The following is a 19,787-nucleotide window of genomic DNA, read 5'->3' on the forward strand; positions in this document are numbered from 1 at the left end:
ATGTTTTTAGCTGTTACGGTTCCTTTACTGAATTAGCACTGTGCTACATCCCACAGATCACACGATTATGTCTTTCTTTTCTTTTTTTATTAGTTTAAAACACGTTTTTAACATTTGAATCTGTTTTTAAATTTTTTTTATCTTTTTTTTAATACTTGTTACTTTATTTATACTTGTTCATTTATTTCAGTTTATTCCTGTTTATATAAAGCAACTTGAATTACCATTATATATGAAATGTGCTATATAAATAAACTGTTCTTACCTTGCCCTAACAGCTCCTGCTGGAGAGGTGGGTGAAGACAGCTAAGCCCCCATCTGATTGGTCAGATGTGGAGAAAAAAAAAACCTATTCATGAAGAACACAAATGTTTGGCATAAAAAAATCACTTTAATTTATTGCACTTCTATTTGATTTGGATATTGCATATACTATTCACACAATAATGATAATTTTTCGATATCCTGTGCAGCCTCTGAGCAGAATGACCATGAGAAACAACAGTTTTAGTTATTTAGTTTTGCGTTGTATGGCAGTGTTTTCCACCAAAAGTGTGCTTATACTGTAAGTCTTTATTAGTTGACTTCAATTTAATCATTTGAAAAAGTGGCAGAAGGTAGATTTTTCTGAAGAGTCATCTGTTGGACTGCATACCAATCATTACAAATACTGCAGAAGACCTATTGGAACTAGCATGGACCCAGGATTCTCACAGAAATCTGTCAAGTTTGTTGAAGAAAAAACATGGTTTGGGTTTACATTCAGTATGGGGGCGTACGAGAGGTCTGCAAAGTGGATAGCAACATCAAAAGTCTGAGGTATTAAGACATTTGTGCTGCCCATTACATTACATACCACAGGAGAGGGCAAATTCTTCAGCAGGATAGTGCTCCTTCTCATACCTCGGCCTCCACATTGAAGTTCTTGAAAGCAAAGAAGGTCAAGGTGCTCTAGGATTTGTTAGCCCAGTCACCAGACATAAACATTATTTAGCATATCTGGGGTTAGATTGGGGAGGAGGCATTGAAGATGAATCCAAAGAATCTTGATGACCTCTGGGAGTCCTGCAGGAATGCCTACTTGGCTATTCCAAATGACTTTATTAATACATTATTTGAGTCGTTGCAGAGATGTATGGATGAAATCGTTTAAGCTCATGGACATCATACACAATAATAAATCTGTTTACACTACACCATGACTTTATATTCTATACTGTACATCAGGGGTCACGAAACTTGTTCCTGGAGGGCCGATGCCCTACAGATTTTAGCTCCAACTCTAATCAAACACATCTGAACAAGCTAATCAAGGTCTTACTTGGTATACTTGTAACATCCATTCAGGCAAGTTAGAGCTAAACCCTGCAGGGACATCGGCCCTCCTGGACCAAGATTGGTGACCCCTGCTGTACATTATTTCTGATAAATGACAAAACTTTTTGTCATGTATGATCATATTTTGTTTTTGTAAAATAAGTGTAATCTAGAGGCCTTTGCCTTTCATATAAGCTATTTGGTACCAAATGATCAACTAGAAGTCAAGTTATTATTTGTTGTTCCTAAAACTTGGATAGGCGACTATTTTTTATTTTTTTAGTTTATTTGAGCACTTTTATTACATGAAGTAATAATTACAAAAAAAAATGCAATTTTTTCTTAGGGAAAATTTATCAGAATAAATAATGTTTACAGAATACTCCACTGCAATATCCCATATTTTCCCAGTGTTGTGCAGCATATTTTATTAAATTTACCACATAAAAAAACAAATATATATTCAGTGTTACTTTGAATATCCTGTCATTACCATTTAGAAATTAAAAATGGTGACATTTGTGTTAAATTGGTGCTGGATTTTGATCAGAAAATGTTTTTTGCAATCACATTTTTCCCCTCTTGGTTTATTCTCATCCTCATCCCTAATTAAAACCTCACAGGTTACAGAACATCATGTGCGAAACGAGCCTCTTGATTTCCCACTCCAGAGCCTCTTGTGAGCGGTTTGTGACTGGACTGCGGCCTCAGTCAGAAGCATCAATAATTGATCATGCAGAAGTGTTTTGCTCTTGTTCGAGAGATTGCCACCGTACTCGCACTGACCTGCTGAACTGCACCGTGGCACATCTCTCAGCGCGAGCTCTGTTTAAGCGCACGGATATCTGTCATGCTTTTAATCTGGGCCTCAGCAGGTACCGTCTCCTTCTCCTCCGTTTCTCTCTCATGCCGCCGCAGATGACAATCTGACAAATTTTAAATGAGACGTTCTTTGAAATGAGCACGCTCTCTGAGGAGCCGGGTCTATAGCAATCTCTCCTGCTCCTCCTCCTCCTCTTCTAGATCTACAACTCCATCACACGCTGCAGGAGAGCAAATATGAATGGACAGATTCAGGTTGTGTTCAACAGCACTTCAGGGTTAAACGCAACAATTTGTGCAGTGCCATGCTGATGCACTAATGCGGGAAAAATTGCTTTAGGGTTTTTGCTTTGTCCGTGATCTTGTGTTTCGTATCAAATGAAGGAGAAAACAAGCTTTATACTCACTTTGAAGGCGTATGGGGGCCTGAGTGATTCGTCTCACCTGGACTCTTCAGTGGTGAAGAGGATTTAGAGGTGCAATTTTTGAGTAATTTGCTGTGAAAGTGTGGTTGGTTGTTTGACAAGGTGAAAACAGAGGGTATTTGGTTACACACTGAATATCACATTACTCAGTGCACACTATGTTTGTATAATATGTATAAAGCACTGGGGCTTTAGTTTAGGGATGCACCTATATGGATTTTTTTGGCTGATATCGATAACTGATAACTCTTCAGACTTGGAGACCGATAGCTAGGCCCATACGGAATCTGCGTGCGAATTTCTTTTCTTTTTGTTTTTTTTTTTTTTTTTTAAGCCCATCATTGATTCCATTTTTACTTGAGTAAATGTGTGTAAATCTATATTTATTCACTTTTTTAGATTAATTACAGTTATATTATTGACTATTATGAAAATGTTCATCTGATTTATGTACAATACAGTTTGTACAGTAATACTTTCTGTCTTTTAGTAGATATATTATACGAGAGACTTGCTTTGTTTACCAAATAAAGTTAATCTAATTGGATTTGCATTTAAAACATTAACTAAAAGTTAAAAAAATAATATTTTTTATTTCACATATTAAGGTTTGAGTTATGATGCACTATGATTTTTCTCAGCAGAAATAGCAATAAACGTCCGCAGATTCCGTCTGGCCCTACCGCCCATATGTATATAGTTGAAGTCAGAATTATTAGCCCTCCTGAATTATTAGACGGCTTGTTTTTTTACCCAATGTCTGTTTAATGGAGAGAACATAAACATAAAACATAAAAGTTTGAATTACTAATTTCTAATAACTGATTTATTTTACCTTTGCCATGATGACAGTAAATAATATTTTACTAGATATTTTTAAGACGCTTCTATACAGCTTGAAGTGACATTTAAACTCTTTTAACTTACTCTTTTAAATTGACTTAGGTTAATTAGGTTAACTAGGCAGGTTAGGGTAATTAGGCAAGTTATTAGCTGCGTCCCAAATGGCACACTATGCACTCATGCACTATGTACTTATGCACTTACACACTCAACAGGGTAGTATATGTATGTAGTGTTGTCCCAAATGGCACACTAATGTTTTTTTTACTAAGCGGAAATTCAAACCGTTTCCCTGATGCCAAATCATTGAAGTAAACGGCCGAATTATCAAATAATACCTGCCGTGAGTGTTGCCGCAATCACTATCGGGAGGCGCTATAATCACTCTCGTAAAAGAATTTTGCTTTCACAATCCAAATTAAATAAAGTTATTCAACATGTGCGTCCGATAGCTCCGCCCCTTCCGCTACGTAAGCAAACCTGCGGTCGTTGAGTGCGTGAAGTGTCCATCATTACACACTTCATTTTAGCGGCTTAATGAGTGCATCATCCGGGTAATTAAAGTGCACTTATTATTTTTAGAGTTTTCAGTGTGAACGCACTACTTACACTATTTATACTACAAAATGGCATAGAATAGTGCATAAGTATGCGATTTGGGACGCAGCTCCTGTATAACAATGGTTTGTTCTGTAGATTATCGAGAAAAAAAAAATAGCTTAAAGGGGCTAATAATATTGACCCTAAAATGGTGTTTAAAAAACTAAAAACTTTTTTTATTCTAGCCGAAATTAAACAAATAAGACTTTCACCAGAAGAAAAAAAATTATCAGACATACTGTGAAAATTTCCTTCCTCTGTTAAACAACATTTGGGAAAATTAAAAAAAAGAAGAAAAATTCAAAGGGGGGCTGATAATTCTGACTTCAACTGTATATAGGCCGATAATTATAAATATTTCAAAATTATATTTTTGTACAGCAAACTTCATAAAAGGTTGAACTGCTCTTATGATTGGTCTATACTCAAAGCAAAAAGCAATAATTTCAAAATTGCAAGGTGATTATATGGACCTATAATCACGATTTCACATATCAACATGCCAAAAATAAATTATTTCCTTTTTTCATAGCAAATTAACATGCAACTTGATTATTGCAGAAAAATATTAGGTTAAATAACAGAAAGAAGAAAGAGATGAAGAAGAAAGATGAAAGAGCTATAAGGACTAAAGCCAGCTCAAATGTTCTTGAATAAAATGTGTTACAGTAATGAACATATGTACAAATATGTCATGTCCGAAAAAGCCTTTTTTAGAGGTGTTGTGACAGTTCAGAGCCTCCATACAAGTGAAAAGCTAGATACAGATGTATTACTTTAGAAAATGCGGCATAGATTTATCTCATTTGGCATTTTAGATTCTTTTGAACACATGTAGCTGCTGCTTGTCAATCAGACAACGCTTCTATGTTCGTTCTTGCTGTCAATTGCGGGAAAAATTATTAATGAAAAGTTTATGATAAACCATTGTGAGTTTCACACAACTGCGGGCGCAGATTTGCCCTCGGAGTCAGATTTTGATTTAACATTTGAGTTCTGTACAATTACATAATTTATCGGCTTAAAGATATTGGTCTGATTTAGACATCGGATTGATATCGATGATTTTAAAAATAGCATTTATCGGCCTATAACGATATGGCCGCCAATATATCATGCATTGTTTAATTAAGAGAAAATTATATTTTGTAATGAGTAGCATAATTTTCAGGTTACAGTTAGGAAAAACTGATTGTCTGTCTGTCTATGCTTCTGTCATTTTTTATCTATCTATCTATATAAGTAATTCACAAATACATTTCTTCATTCATTCATTTTTATTGGCTTAATCAATCAATCAATCAATCAATCAATCAATCAATCAGGGGTCGCCACAGCAGAATGAACCGCCAACTTATCCAGCAAATGTTTTACACAGCGAATGGCCTCCCATCTGCAACCCTATTCACTATCTATCTATCTATCTATCTATCTATCTATCTATCTATCTATCTATCTATCTATCTATCTATCTATCTATCTATCTATCTATCTATCTATCTATCTATCTATCTATCTATCTATCTATCTATCTATCTATCTATCTATCTATCTATCTATCTATCTATCTCTCCATCGGTCCGTCCATCTATCATTATGTCTATCAGTATATCTATCTATGGTTCTATATAGCGGTCTGTATATTTATCTCTATGTATTGTTATGTCCATCTATTGGTCTATATGGCATTAGATCTATTTATTGTTCTTACATATTGTTTTAAAAAATCTATTGATGGGTATATTTATCTGTCGTTACATCTATCTGTTGCAGTGCATCCAAAAAGTATTCATAGAGCTTCACTTTTTCCACATTTTTTTGTTACAGCCTTATTCTAAAATGGATCACATTTATTTATTTCCTCAAAATTCTACACACAATACCTCATAATGACAATGTGAAAAAAAAGATTTTTTGAAATTGTTGCATATTTATAAAAAACCCCCCTGAAAAATCACATTTTCACAAATTGTTTGTTCGTTCTGTCGTTTGTTCGTTCAATTGTTCGTTCTATTGTTTGTTCGTTCTATTGTTCGTTCTATCGTTTAATTGTTAGTTGGTTCGTTCTATCTATCGTTCGTTCTATTGTTCGTTTGCTCTATCATTCAATCTATTGTTCGTTCTATCATCATATGTCTTGTTATATGTATGTATATATATTTATATTGTTCTATCTTTCTGTACTTAATGGTCCATCCATCGGTTCTATCTCTTCTATCATTCCATCTATCATTCTTTCATTCTATTATTAGGTTTATAGTTCTAGCTGTCTAACATTCTATTCTCCTGTTGTTCTCTCTATTATACTATATCTAGCATTTTGTCTGTCTATTTTTTTATCCACCATTTAATTGTTCTTCTGTTGTGCCTATTTATCTGTCTATATGTCTATTTATAGCTCATTTGTTTGTCTGTTCTTCTGTCCATTTGCTCATTTTTCACAGTTCATATTTTTCTCTCCTTTTTACGTTGTCTATCATTTTGCTCCACCTAGACAAGACAAGTTTAATTTTATAAACATGTATTATAATCAATAATAATGTTTGTTTTGGTTTATTTAAGTTCTAAACTTTCCAAGTGATTTTTATTTTTTGTACTGTTTTTACCTGAAGTTTTAGCAGTAGTCGTCTTGCTGTTCACCTGCGGCTCTGATCTCTGCACTTCACATCATGATCTAAAAGTGATGTGGCAGTTTGTTCATGCAAAAAATTAATTATTCAGTGGAAGACGGTGTACAGTGTGAGTCAAATACAGAAGGTCAACAGAGACCTGAATATGACTCTGAGAAATGATTAAATGAATTAATCACATATTAAGTACACTTTGGGATGCATGTCTTCTTCATTGTGCAGTGCCATTTTAATTGCTTAACCGAAAAAAAAAAATGATTATTTAGTAACAAAAACATCACAACATTCAGTCATAATGTTTATAAATCATTGCTTCATTTGTAGGGATGGTATTGGGTACCGAAAGTCGGTACTTCATCAGTATTGGTGCTACATTATAAAAGACGGAAGTATCGATAACCTCTGACGTTAACAATTCTGCTATCGGTGCTGAAGAATTATTGCTAAATAAACGTTACTTACAGTAGAGTAATTAACTGACCAACCTTTTCTAATTTGCAATATTTGATATTCGTCTGTACAGTTGGCAATCCCACATGAGAAATGCTCGTGTTTCCGTCAAGCGTGTCAAGTATAAAAGCCTTCACAGTTCTAGCTTGCACATAGCTTGCGACACAGACTCACACACACACACACAGCTCGTAAGCTTGAGGAGAGAACCAAACAGGTTGCATTTCCAGAGTGGACAACGACAATGTCCGTTGCAACAAACGCAACAAGTTGTTTTCTTGAATAAGCGGTAATCAAGCAATCTGGCTAAGTGAAAGTATCTTTCCAAGTGCATTAACTGCAATGAAAAGTAATGAAACATTTTTGACTGCCTAGTTACTAATGGTAAGGTTACATCATACACATCGTTATGCCAGCAGTCAATCACCTAAATTAGTAAAATATTAATAGTTAAATAAACACACATTCTGTTACAATGAAAACTGTATTTTTTAAATAAATCTTAAACAATTAAAATTTTTTTACATCAGCTGTATTTACAAACAGCCTATGAATAGCTTAATAATAAACTATGCTTATTAAGAAATTATATAAAAACAAGATGCTCCAAAACTTTATTAAAAGCGTAGTTAACTCCTAAAACAGTGTTAACTCATGTGAATGCGTCAATAAAAAATCATAAACTTTATCTCATTTACTGCATTTTGCAACTCAAAGAGGGTATTATCAACTGCAGGGAGCAAAATAGACAGAGATATCCCGATTTCTTATAGAAAAGGCAAACATGTTGATTTTTCTCCTGAAGAATGGTTAAAACTGAGTCATTTTCCTTCAAACCATTGTACATTCTTTTACAGGACTTTTTTGTATTTGTTTAACATTTATTGGTTTCGTTTTATTCTATATTATAAAAGTATAATCAAATAAAGTGTTGTTAATTCTGTTTTGTTTGTTTTTGTCTTTCATAAAAAACACTACAAAAAGTACAGATAAGAGAACCGTTAAAGTACCGAACTGATCAGTGGTATCGATAAAAGTAGTAATTCCATTAAAACTTCAACGATACCTATCCCTATTTATAAGGTGCATGATTTTCTATTAGAAATTTATCTGAGATAATTCTTTTCACTTTTACAGTTTTTCTTAGTTGATTTGGTACATTTCTCAGATTACAAATTTGCAAAACAGTAAGTTCATATCTCAAAACAATGCGTACAAATAGCAAAATACTATGGATAACCTGCAAATGCCAGTCAATTGATCTAAATCCTTAAAAACAAATTCTTGCTGCCTTGAATTTATTTGTTGAATGAAATGGACTTTTTTAGTCAACTTAATCAAACTGACTAGAAATATTAGTGTAAAGGTGGTATAACTCAAAAAATGTAGTTGATTAACTTAATCAAACCTGATTAAGTTAATAAAATAAGTAAAAGCAACATTTTTACAGTGTAGTTCATCTCTTTAAAAAAAAAAGTGTCAACGAACATGTCAGTGCCATGACAAGTCATTATACGGATAAGCCATTTTCAGTAAAATAGTGGACTCTAGAGTGATGTTCGGATGTACGCCAGGGCTACAATTTTAATTAGAATTTAGATTTTAATTTTTTTTTTATTGTAAATTGTAGGGTACACCATATGCCTCATTTACCCCAGCAGTGACTTTGTTTTAGGCATTGAGTACCTTGAGTAGGTAACATTTATAGTGATATTCACACAGCGAATGAGTTACATTTACCTGAAAGTAAACATTGTTCAGAGAAAAGACTAAATATAAATGGAATCAGTACTTAAAACGCTTAATTACAAAGATCATCAAGCAAAAAGTTTGTTCTCTGGCATAACAGATATGTATCTGCTGCAAACGCAAGTCTGTGTAGGTCTACAGCACGGGGAATAGGAGAGAGAATCACACGAGGTCTGCTTATGCTCCTATGAGGTCTCCTATTGGCTGTCAATCAGGAAAGTCACTCTTTATTTGCATAAAATTAAAGGATTGTCCTTTATTATTGGTCGCCACAGTGGAATAAACCACCAACTATTCCAGCATATGTTTTACGCATCGCATGCCCTACCAGTTGCCACACAGTACTGTGAAATTGGGAACCCATATGCACTCTTATTCACACACGAACTCATACACTGACCAATTTAGTTAATCCAATTCACTTATACTGCATGTCTTTGGACTGTGGGGGAATGATGTGAAGATTGAACAGGTGACACAATGATGTGAAGATTGAACTAATGGTATTGAGAATTTCAGTTCTGATCTGGGAAATGCACCAAAGCGACTCAGAAAAGCTGTAACTGGTGTAGTGCTTCAGGGTGTTGCTACATAATGCTAAAGGTATGAGTGAGACTCCTGTCAGTGGTAATAAGTGGCTCAAGTTATCTAGAGAGATTGAGTGATAGATGTGATGGATGGTATTTGTCTGCGACCTGACTCACCTGTGAGATCAATACTGCCTGTGTGGGATCTGGCTGGATGCCATGTAAGAAAATAGGGACATCACCACTTATTTTGAGCTAAAAAGATGTCGGGCTACAGCACCACTAGGCTGCACAATGCTGTAAAAATCTGACGTTGCAGTATTTTGTTTTGCTGCTCTTTCAGCCCTAAACACACCATGGATCTAAATACGCTGCATTAGATAAGACCAGTATTAAGCATAAACATGAAAGTGTGCATGTAAACGGCTGTTTATGCTTCAACAACTACATGAATGCTGAAATCCATTTAACTGATTATGTTTTAATTAGGGATGCTCATTTCAGTGAATTTTGAACAACCACAGCTCGTTAATCGGATATTAATGGTTAACTGGTCAGAATAATATAAAATTATTATAAATATAATATTTTATAATATAATATTTTTTTAAACAATTGACCTGTCTATTTTGTGACACATAAAATATTGCATTTTAAAATACTCATTTATTATAACACGCAAACATATTAAAGAGCCCATATTATACATGAAATAGGGTCATATCTTGGTTGTAAGGGTCTCCAACAACAGTCTAATATGCATGCAAGGTCAAAAAACACTTTCATGGTCTTGTAATCTGCATTTATTTTTACCTAATTATCCCAGCGACTCCCGTATGAATCGTCCAGTGATTCATTTGTTCCCAAACCCCTCCTTAGCGTGAAGCTAATCTGCGCTGATTGGACCGATGACAGTCTGTCGCGATTGGTCGACTGCCTTCAGTCAGAGAGTGAAATGGCCAATAGCTAATCAGCAATTTAAAAAGTAATCACAGTTCATACACGCTCGATAGTGTAGGCGTGGATTTTAGCTGCCACACACACAGAAAAACACACACACACACACCTCCGGACGACAAAGCTCCCGCTTCCGCCCGCACCCGGCAGGTTTTAACCTGAGAACCCGCTCCATTTTCTGCCCGCCGCGCCCGATCCCGCTACAGCGGGGGAGAACACTACCAAAAATCACCCAGCTATACAGTCCAGACAGCCAAGATGTCTGTATAAACACACACATAACACCAAGCACACAAAGCTCGCGCTCGCGTGCGCACTAACACACACACACAAACACCAAGCAGACTCTCTCTTTCTCATTCGCATAGCAATATCCGTGATATTGCTAGACAGCCGTCTCCCGTCCCAAATTAAACCCGTTACTGACCGCTCCCGCGATTTATTCTGAAATTTATTCCCGCGCCGCAGAAATCTGGCGCAGGGACAGCCACGGGAATGCAGAACTCTACTACGGAGCTCCATAAACAAAGCAGCACGCGTCGCGTTTTTAACGTGACTTTGCACGCGATAAGAGAATATAGCCAGTTAACCTGATACAGTACACTCGGTTACAAGTAACAAATCACAACTAAATACATCTGCAAGCTAGAGTCAACGAGGCAACAACTTTAACCGCACGTACTTACACTTGAGAAATGTAGGAAGAAACCCATCCTGATGTCCATCAGTAAGTTACTCTTTACTGATCCTTCCTTTAACAAACTCAGATGAAGTATTATTTGTAGCATGTAGCTTCCAGAAGTTTCCAGTAGTTTCCAATTGCTTGGTTATAATGCTGAGGTTTCATCTTTGGGTAGAGACTCAATATAATATCCATCTGCAGTGTGACTTCAATCGACCGGCATGTTTGTGTGCGTGTGTTTGTTTGTTTGTGTGTGTGTGTGTGTGTGTGTGTGTGTCTGGGTTTCTGCGTCAGAGTGCGGGGCCTCAGGTTTGAAATCTCCCGGGTTTGCGCGTGCACGTGAATAACTTGGTTTCGTTCGTACGTCATGGCGAAACACCTAATGACTCTGTATCAAGGCGACTCGTTTGAAGCACTATGAGTCGACTCTTTTATAGATGAATCAACCGTTTTAAACACTGTACTCTTACAGATTTAATCCTTAGCTGGATACTTCACTTCACTTAGAGCTGTGTTACACACTACATGGAGGGGAATTTTCAAAAACCCATAATATGGGCTCTTTAATAACAGAACATAACAACAGAGCATCTTCACACACCTGCAGTGTTTCCAACAGCATAGAAAACCAGAATAAACTAAATAAAATAGAATAAAATGAATAAAATAAATAGGCCTCCCCTAAATAATTTTTCACTAAAATGATTAATTTATATTACAAAACGAAAACACTGGCTGACTGAATCCTTTTTAAGCATAGGCTGTTTTTTTTTCAATCATATGTTTTTTTTCTTCTGTCAAATAAAAATAGCAGACTTTCTCAAATTGATCGCTCCATGGAAAATATGCATTTATTTAATGCGCCGCTGTTATTATTTTATCACAAAACCTTTTTACATTTTTAATAGAAATCATTATTTTAAAGATTGTCTTGATATATGGTTTCCTCTCTCACTTGCGGTTCAAGTGCGCGCGCTGCGTAATGAAAAGACAATGACAACGCGCGCATATGTTGACTTTTTGTTAACCGTTTTGAAGTTTAAATTTGATTATGCATTAATTTGCATACATGCTTTATAAGCTGTAAAATGAAAGCTAAAGCCTATTTGTTGTGCTTATAACGCAAATCCAGGAGGCGATCAGCATCAGCGCTAGTTTGACATCAACTCATCTGTTTTTAACAGCAATATTCTTCTTCCATTTTGCTTCTTTGGCAAATATGTTTGTAGACACGTGTGGTTACACGTTACCATCCCGCGAGTTAACAAATATGTCTTGCAGTTGCACATTAAGGGGCCGATCACAGCAAATGTGCTTTTCTGTTCAAAAAACACCTTTTATGTTGACATCAAAAAAAGAAGCGCGCCGATTTCCACTGCTTGTTAACAAAACTTCCTGCACCCCCCATCAAATAAACGCTGCTGAAATGCGATTTAGCGTGTTTATGTAGTGAGTATGACTACAACATTTATTAGATTTGCTAGATACATTTCTGAATGTCATCAATAGACCTACAGAGCGGCATTAATGTGTCCTGAAGTAAAGCGAAACGGCTATAAACTCCAGAAAGATAAAGTCACTGTATGCAGAACCACAGACCTTTATCTATAAATAAAAGATAATTATGGAAACTGTGTTCATCATAACTGAAAGCTGCGTCGTGTTTGCTGGCTTCATGCATCATGCACCTGTCAGTCAGTCAGTCTGTCAGCAGGTAACTTCAAATAGCGAACATCACTACAACGGTTACAGAAAAGTTTGCACTGTTATAATTCACTCACCCTTTTAATACGCTTTAGTGCAATTATAACCTGCTATTAACAACAACAATAACAACAACGACTAAATGTTTTGGAGGGATGCATTTTGTTGTGACGCCTTGCCACGGCAGAATGAATGTGGCGGAAACCATGCTCTTTAAAAGTTCTCTGTAGTTGTCTTGACAACACACACACTGCTGCTCTGGGTTGAGCCGCGTGCAAAACACTTGTCAAAGGATGCCCCTCTAAATGCAAAAAAAGCTCATTCAATCAGCCCCTTATGCAGCCAAACAAAAAATCTACAAAATAATTTTCTTTAATCGTTTAACTGATACCATTAATCAGTTACAAACGCACCTTTTCTGATAACGGTTAATCGATTATTTTGAATATCCCTAGTTTTAATTACATTACAACAGGCCCGGATTGGCTAATCGGGAGGACCGGGAGAATTCCGTTTTTTGGCCGCGAGGGCCGGTGTCCCTAGCTCCAGAATCTGTTGCTCGCAGCAGTCACACTTTTTAAATTTATTAATTTACTTGACCACAGCCTTTTTATTCATTATTTCACCGCAACTCTTCTCTTTTCATCTATTTTAATGATTATACAACTCAGTTGTGTCACCCTTATGAACACAGCTATTGTGGTCCAGCGGTTAGCACGTTAGATTAAGACGCCGCGGACCCGGGTTCGATCCTCGATAGAGTAACTTATTGTTTTCATTGTTAAGACATATAATACTGTTAGGGTTGTTGAACATTTGAATTTCTAAAGCAGCTGTTTTCTCAAAAAAAAGACGTGATAGTGTCATTAGAAACTGATTTGGAAATGACCTCATTTTAATATAGTCAGTCGTGAACTGAGGTGGGCCGGTCTGAGGCTTGAAACTCCAGGGCTGAAAAGGAGTCCCACTCCGGCCCTGCATTACAACATTGATGCTGTTAAAGGAACCGTATAAAATTGAAAAAGGTCAGATTATAACTGTTCACCAGAACTGTTGATCTTTTTAAAAGGTAAATATTTAGCTAACGTGTGGCTTAGATTTACATTTGACAAATATTATTTTTCAATACTTTATTTTTTTCTGACATTTATATTCAACATAAAATTATTACTTAAGTTTAAATACCAAAAACATTTTTTCACTTCATTTTAAGTCTAAAAAGAAATGGATTATTGCTTGTTATTAATATTATTTTGTGCTGTATTATTTGGTTGCTGAGCAGCAATAAATAACACTTTAGGAGTTTTCATGTGATTTTTCTAAACTAGTAGTGTTTTGAAATGAATGGATGCATAACGCATGATCAAATCTATAATCATTGCATCTTCTCTAATCTATATTTTCATACAGCTTGCAGAAATGGCAAAACATATAGAAACGTATATCCTAGTCATTAAAAAATTACATGTCATGTGGTGTAGTGGCGATGCTGTGGCGCAGTAGGTAGGGCTGTCGCCTCACAGCAAGAAGGCCGTTGGGTCGCTGGTTCTATTCTCGCTGAGTTGGCGTTTCTGTATGGAGTTTGCATGTTCTTTTGCACAGTCCAAAGACATGTGGTACAGGTGAATTGGGTAGGCTAAATTGTCTGTAGTGTATGAGTGTGTATGTGAATGTGTGAGTGGATGTTTCCCAGGGATGGGTTGCGGCTGGAAGGGCATCCACTGAGTAAAAATGTGCTGGATAAGTTGGTGGTTAATTCCCCTGTGGCGACCCCGGATTAATAAAGTGACTAAGTCGATAAGAAAATGAATGAATGAATGAATGGATGAATGTGGTGTAGTGGTTAGTGCGTCAACATATACACTCCGGTGTTCATGGTGCGCCGAGTTTGATTCCTGCCTTGTGGTCCTGTGCCAATCCTTCCCCTCTCTCTGCTCCCCTTGCCTTCCTGTAAATACTCTCTACTGTCTTGTTCATTAAAGGTGAAAATCTTGAAAAATATATCTATATAAAAAAATAAATTACATTATGGCAGGGGCATCACTGGACCCCATTTACTGGGGCACGTGCCCCAGTAAAAATGGCCAGTGCCCCAGTAAATGCTTTGAGATTAATTTAGGAAAATAATTGTATATTAAAAACAATAATCTTTATTGTTTATAAACCATATTATTATTATTACATATAAATCATATTATATATGTATATATAAATAAATGTGTTTATTTTTTGTTTATAAATATATATATATATATATATATATATATATATATATATATATATATAATTATGAAATGTTTTGTTTTGAGGGTGAGCTTTGCTCTTAGTAGAGTGTTATGTCTAGCAATGCCACTGCTCAGTGGTATTTTTTTTACTCAAAAATGGTAGATGAATACATCATTGCTGTTATTATTTTATTTTAGCTGAACTATCCGCATTATATATAAAAACATGTTTGTTTGGATTACTGCTTTTCTCATCCCTTCAGAAAATGTCCTTCATGGTCCTTTTAAGGGCCAGGCAAAACCAGCTAATGTATTTAGAGCAGATTCCGCAGCTAATCCTTATGAGAAGCCATTAAGAAGCTTCATTCAAATAATCAGTGATAAATGACTAGCTGGTAAATTGTTTTGCCGAGGTGAAGCTGTGTAAACAGCATTTGGGTACACAAATGCACCAGCGAGCGCGTCTCTCACACAAACAATCTCATAATTAAACAACGTTAACATCGCGCTGCCGGCAAAACACACTGATCCGCTTTCAAAAGAGGAGCGAGTGAATCTGGAATAATTGATCAAAGAGCGCTGGCGTGCAGGAGACACAAGCTCGCATCACGCACGCTTTCAATTTTTGATAACACCCAGATAGTTACACAAGCTTTTGAATGGAATGATTCCCTTGGCTGTGGTGTAATAGTGTCTGAAGAATATCCCGTGTGACGTTTAGCCTCAGAAGTGCAAGCGGCCCAGAGCGGAGCCGACACTGCCTGACAGGCCTCACATCTGTGGCTCTGAGTTTAATGTGTACTGTGAGGTTGTTCAACTTAAATTGATAGAAACATACAGCTGTTTTCTGACTACTTCTGAACTTGACAATACAAATACATTTAGAAACTGTTGTCAAAAAACACTTTATTTATGGCTAATTTTGAAGCAGATTCACTTTTTTGTATTTTGTTGTTCAGTTGTGTATTTGAGTCTTGTTTATAGTAACATTTCTTTTGTTTGTTTTTAAGCTTGTAACATATGGAAGGTAAATCCTGCCAATTTTAAATAAATCAAATAAAAAATGGAAATTAAAATGAAAATCAGATTAACAATTTCATTTTTTAACACTGTTCGCAAAATATCTGCCAAAATTGAAAACAAAATAAAATTATTTAATTTTCATTTTCACTTTGACAACACATTGTCCCAGTCAAATTGATAATTAAAATGAAGTTGCCGATTTAACATTTCATTTTTACTGCATTTTCATGTTAAGACTGCCAATATTAAAATAAAAAGTCAAACTGAAAAATAAAATGCAAACATAATTTTGACAAAGCATTTTATTAATATTCACACAATGATAGTGACACAATTCAAATTAAAATGTAAATTTAAGTTTTCCTTTTATTGACACTTTTTCATTTCAGTTTTTATTTTCGATTTCATTTTCAACCTCAACCTGTATGCAAAGCCTATGCTAATCAGTGGGAGGTGCGTATTGAAGTGACGTTGAGTGCTTTCACAGAGCCCGTGAGCAGAAGCATGGTTTTGATGGATGGGACAGCGTGAGTTACGAGTGTATATACAGTATAACAGAAGTAAAATGGCAAAAACTGTTAGTCAGCTTTAATGTGATGCAGCTGCTGCATTGGTACAGCAAGAGGAACAGGGGACACAGGAGAACCAAACGTCAAATATCCGTCCCACAGCAGGCCTCGCGGGCTTCCTCAAAGGGCAGAGAAAATGCAGCATAAGTGCGTTAGGCCTTGTGATGAAGTTGTACAGTATACTGTATTAGGTCTTCTGACGTTAACAACTTGTTAGTACTAAAAACAAGATAGCTAAATTAGCTAGGTAAAGTCAATGGTTTTCCAGCTTTCTTCAAAATATCTTCTTTTGTGTTCAACTGAATTAAAAAAGACAAATCGGTTTGGAACAAGTAAAGGTTGAGTAAATGAGAATTTTCATTGTTGGGTAAACTATTCATTTATTTAAAAAAGGTAATGATTCGCACTCAATTAATTGCTTCGTACTGTTTTTATTTTTTTTCCTCTTACATTCTACGGGTGATTAAAAGACACAGACGTTTCGGCACAATGTCTTCCTCAGTGTGTGACACAATCCTCTCACTCCACCCTTTTATGCCATAGTTCATCACAATGCGCCATTAGTTAGACCGCCACTCTCATTTCACTACCCATTATTAACCACACAATAACTATCTTTATTATTTATTAGTATTAGTATATGTTTATTAGAATATTTTCATTTTTATTGTATTGATGTACACTTGACAAATGAAAATAGTTGATACACTTTCTCTGTGGACTGATGTTTGAAGTGTGAAGATAGTTATTGTGTGGTTAATAATGGATAATGATAAAACACTCATATAAACACTTATATTAGCAAACATCTCTGAAATTGTACTTTGCTGTTGCTTGCTACTAGCTTGAGTGTCACCGTCAATACTTTGTTCACTTTTTAGCAAGACACTCCTCATATAGCCGCTTGTGGTGCTTTTTTTAGGTGCTTATTGTCGCATTTCCTCATGCTGTGGCAACAATTCTGCAACAGCTCTTACAATCAACCTGTTTTTGTTTGGTGTCTCTGACTTTGAAACCAAGATATTCCCATATTACCATCATGCTGTTTTTTTTGTTTTTTTTATTTATTATAATAATTAGTCTATTAATGATTCTGAAGCGGCAGATGCCATTATCCCATTTGTCCTCGCCTTCCTATTTGTTTGTTTTTTTTTAATGTGGGTGTTCCACATAGTTTGGTTGTGCATTTCTGATTGGGCAGAACAAAAGTGCTCACTCAATTGGCTAGTAAGACGGCAGTCACACTTTTGCTCTGGGTGGGGGAAGTTAAATAATAGATATTTTATATCTCAGCCTCTTGCAATTAGCTAATCATAACATTTCAAACAGCGATTGCGATTTGATTTCAGCTCAAGTGGCACATATTAGGGTGTCTACGGGGTCTTTAAGTAATGGAAGTTGATAAATCAATTATTATAAAATTAGAGCCTTTAAAATGTATTAAAAAGTCTTAATGTCGTTTTGATTGGGTTGTAAATTTTGTTCAAGCGTTGTCCAAAGTGTTTGACAACAAAAAAGCCTCAATAAATATTTTTTCCTTTTAATATTAACAATGGCGTGCTCAATCCATGCGATTAGTTTGTGCCGCGGCTCGTCCGGCCAAGCTCTTCCGCCCACGTGATGTTATGTAATTTGCGACAAACACAGGAGGATAACCTGATGCTCTCCATATGTAGCGTACTGTAGTTTGCGTACTCCTGGTTGGAGAAAGACGAGTTTATATACAATGGCTGAAGCCTGTTGCTTAAAATAATTTTTTTTTCTTCCAAGCTTATCTGAGTTCTATTGCACAGTTGTACTCCATTGATTTATTTAACTACAACTGTTTATTAACAACTCTTTATTAAATTAAAGGCTTGTTACTGATCAGAATTGGAAGTGGCGGTGTGGTCTTAAAATATTCTGAGAAGGTCTTTAAAAAGTCTCAAGGTATTGAATTTATCTTTAGGATTCCTGCATATACACTGTTTTTATCTGTTAACATCTAAAAGTGTTTCAGGGTTTTATGACCGTTTAGAAAAAAGAACCCTGAATTTGAGAACACGCTTGGATTCTTTACAGTTTTTGATAATTATAGTTATATATGCTAATTTGCTAGTCAAACTAATTGGCAGTCAAACTATCAAGTTTATATTTTTGTACCTAAAAGGTTAGACTAACCTTTGCTGATTGTGTAGATGTTGAACTGCTGAAGTTCTGAAAGTATGGGATTTGTGTGTGTGTTTGTGCGAAACAGATCTTGAGCCCTGAATATAAAACATTTTCTGAGAAACTTTTTAAACTGTTTTTTTTTTTCGTACCCATAAAAGCACATTGCCCAGCATGACGGTTTCCTTCATGCTGAGAGCATTTCATAGGTTTGTGTGCATTTCTGGAAAACAGCACACATCAGGCTAATGCGTTTGTGCATCTGCAACAGCGACTAAGCAGGACTTAAGTAGGACAGTGTGAGGCAGTCTTTCAGTAAAAAGTAACTGTGTTCTCATGTTTCACTTTTTCGCCTTTTTTATGTGGCACTAAGCAGTATAAATCTAAGCAAGGACACGCAGGAGGTGTCCGGGGATCTTCTTTGGGCTTGTAGATTGAGGAGGAAGCTGTTGGGTTCAGGGAAGAACCAGACGCTCATTGAGGGAAAAAAAACACCATTAAAAACTAAAGCATGTTTCGCAATTCTGAAGTGCAGAATATCAACAGGATCTTATTTGCCATCATGCATTTTCATAAGTTTGGTTTGGATTTAATGTAGGAACGTCCTCGGGGATGCACAAATTTATAACAGAATAATAAATTCACGGAATTAATGGAATTAGCTGGCTTTTAAGTATTTAAGTCAATTTTTATTAAAATGTAGCACATCTATGAAATCTGATATTTTATCAAATTTATTATCAAACATTTTTTTCAATTAGGCTTTTATAACTTTAATAGGGCTGTTATATGCGGGTGGATGTGACCCCTGATAGTATCTCTGGGTACCCCTAAACACAAAATGGCGTGGCCCCTTAGAATCATCCAAATAATCAGCGTTTTTTTGTATGCATGTATGGTTTGGGTAATAAAGAGCTTTTGAAAAATATTGACAAGGTATTTTTAATAATACCTTTATTACTACCATTATTGTATTATTAAAGCTCCTACCTATATAAATAAAGGAATTAGCCATGACTTATATGTATTTTTAGTCCTGTACCTGTCCTGTATATAAAAAAAAGTGAGTACTATTAGTACGTTTTAAGGCGGTCATATCTGTGGATCTACTTAACA

At 35.7% G+C, this 19,787-nt stretch overlaps 1 protein-coding gene and 1 long non-coding RNA gene across 10 annotated transcripts in view; one reads left to right on the forward strand and one right to left on the reverse strand.

Annotated features, from left to right (window-relative positions):
• LOC147833028 (uncharacterized) overlaps positions 1-19,787 on the forward strand; it is a 425,349-nt gene that overhangs the window by 70,679 nt on the left and 334,883 nt on the right. The gene's annotated exons all lie outside the window — the stretch shown is intronic.
• Positions 1,059-6,689, reverse strand: LOC141378531 (uncharacterized). The gene is made up of 3 exons (XR_015513173.1): positions 6,614-6,689; positions 2,547-2,636; positions 1,059-2,360 (listed from the first exon to the last, which is right to left on the reverse strand). It is a non-coding gene; the product is annotated as an uncharacterized LOC141378531 (long non-coding RNA).

The sequence above is a fragment of the Danio rerio genome, chromosome 17 (genome assembly GCF_052040795.2).
Source record: "Danio rerio strain M-AB ecotype USA chromosome 17, GRCz13ab, whole genome shotgun sequence".
NCBI classification, from domain to species: Eukaryota; Metazoa; Chordata; class Actinopteri; order Cypriniformes; family Danionidae; genus Danio; species Danio rerio.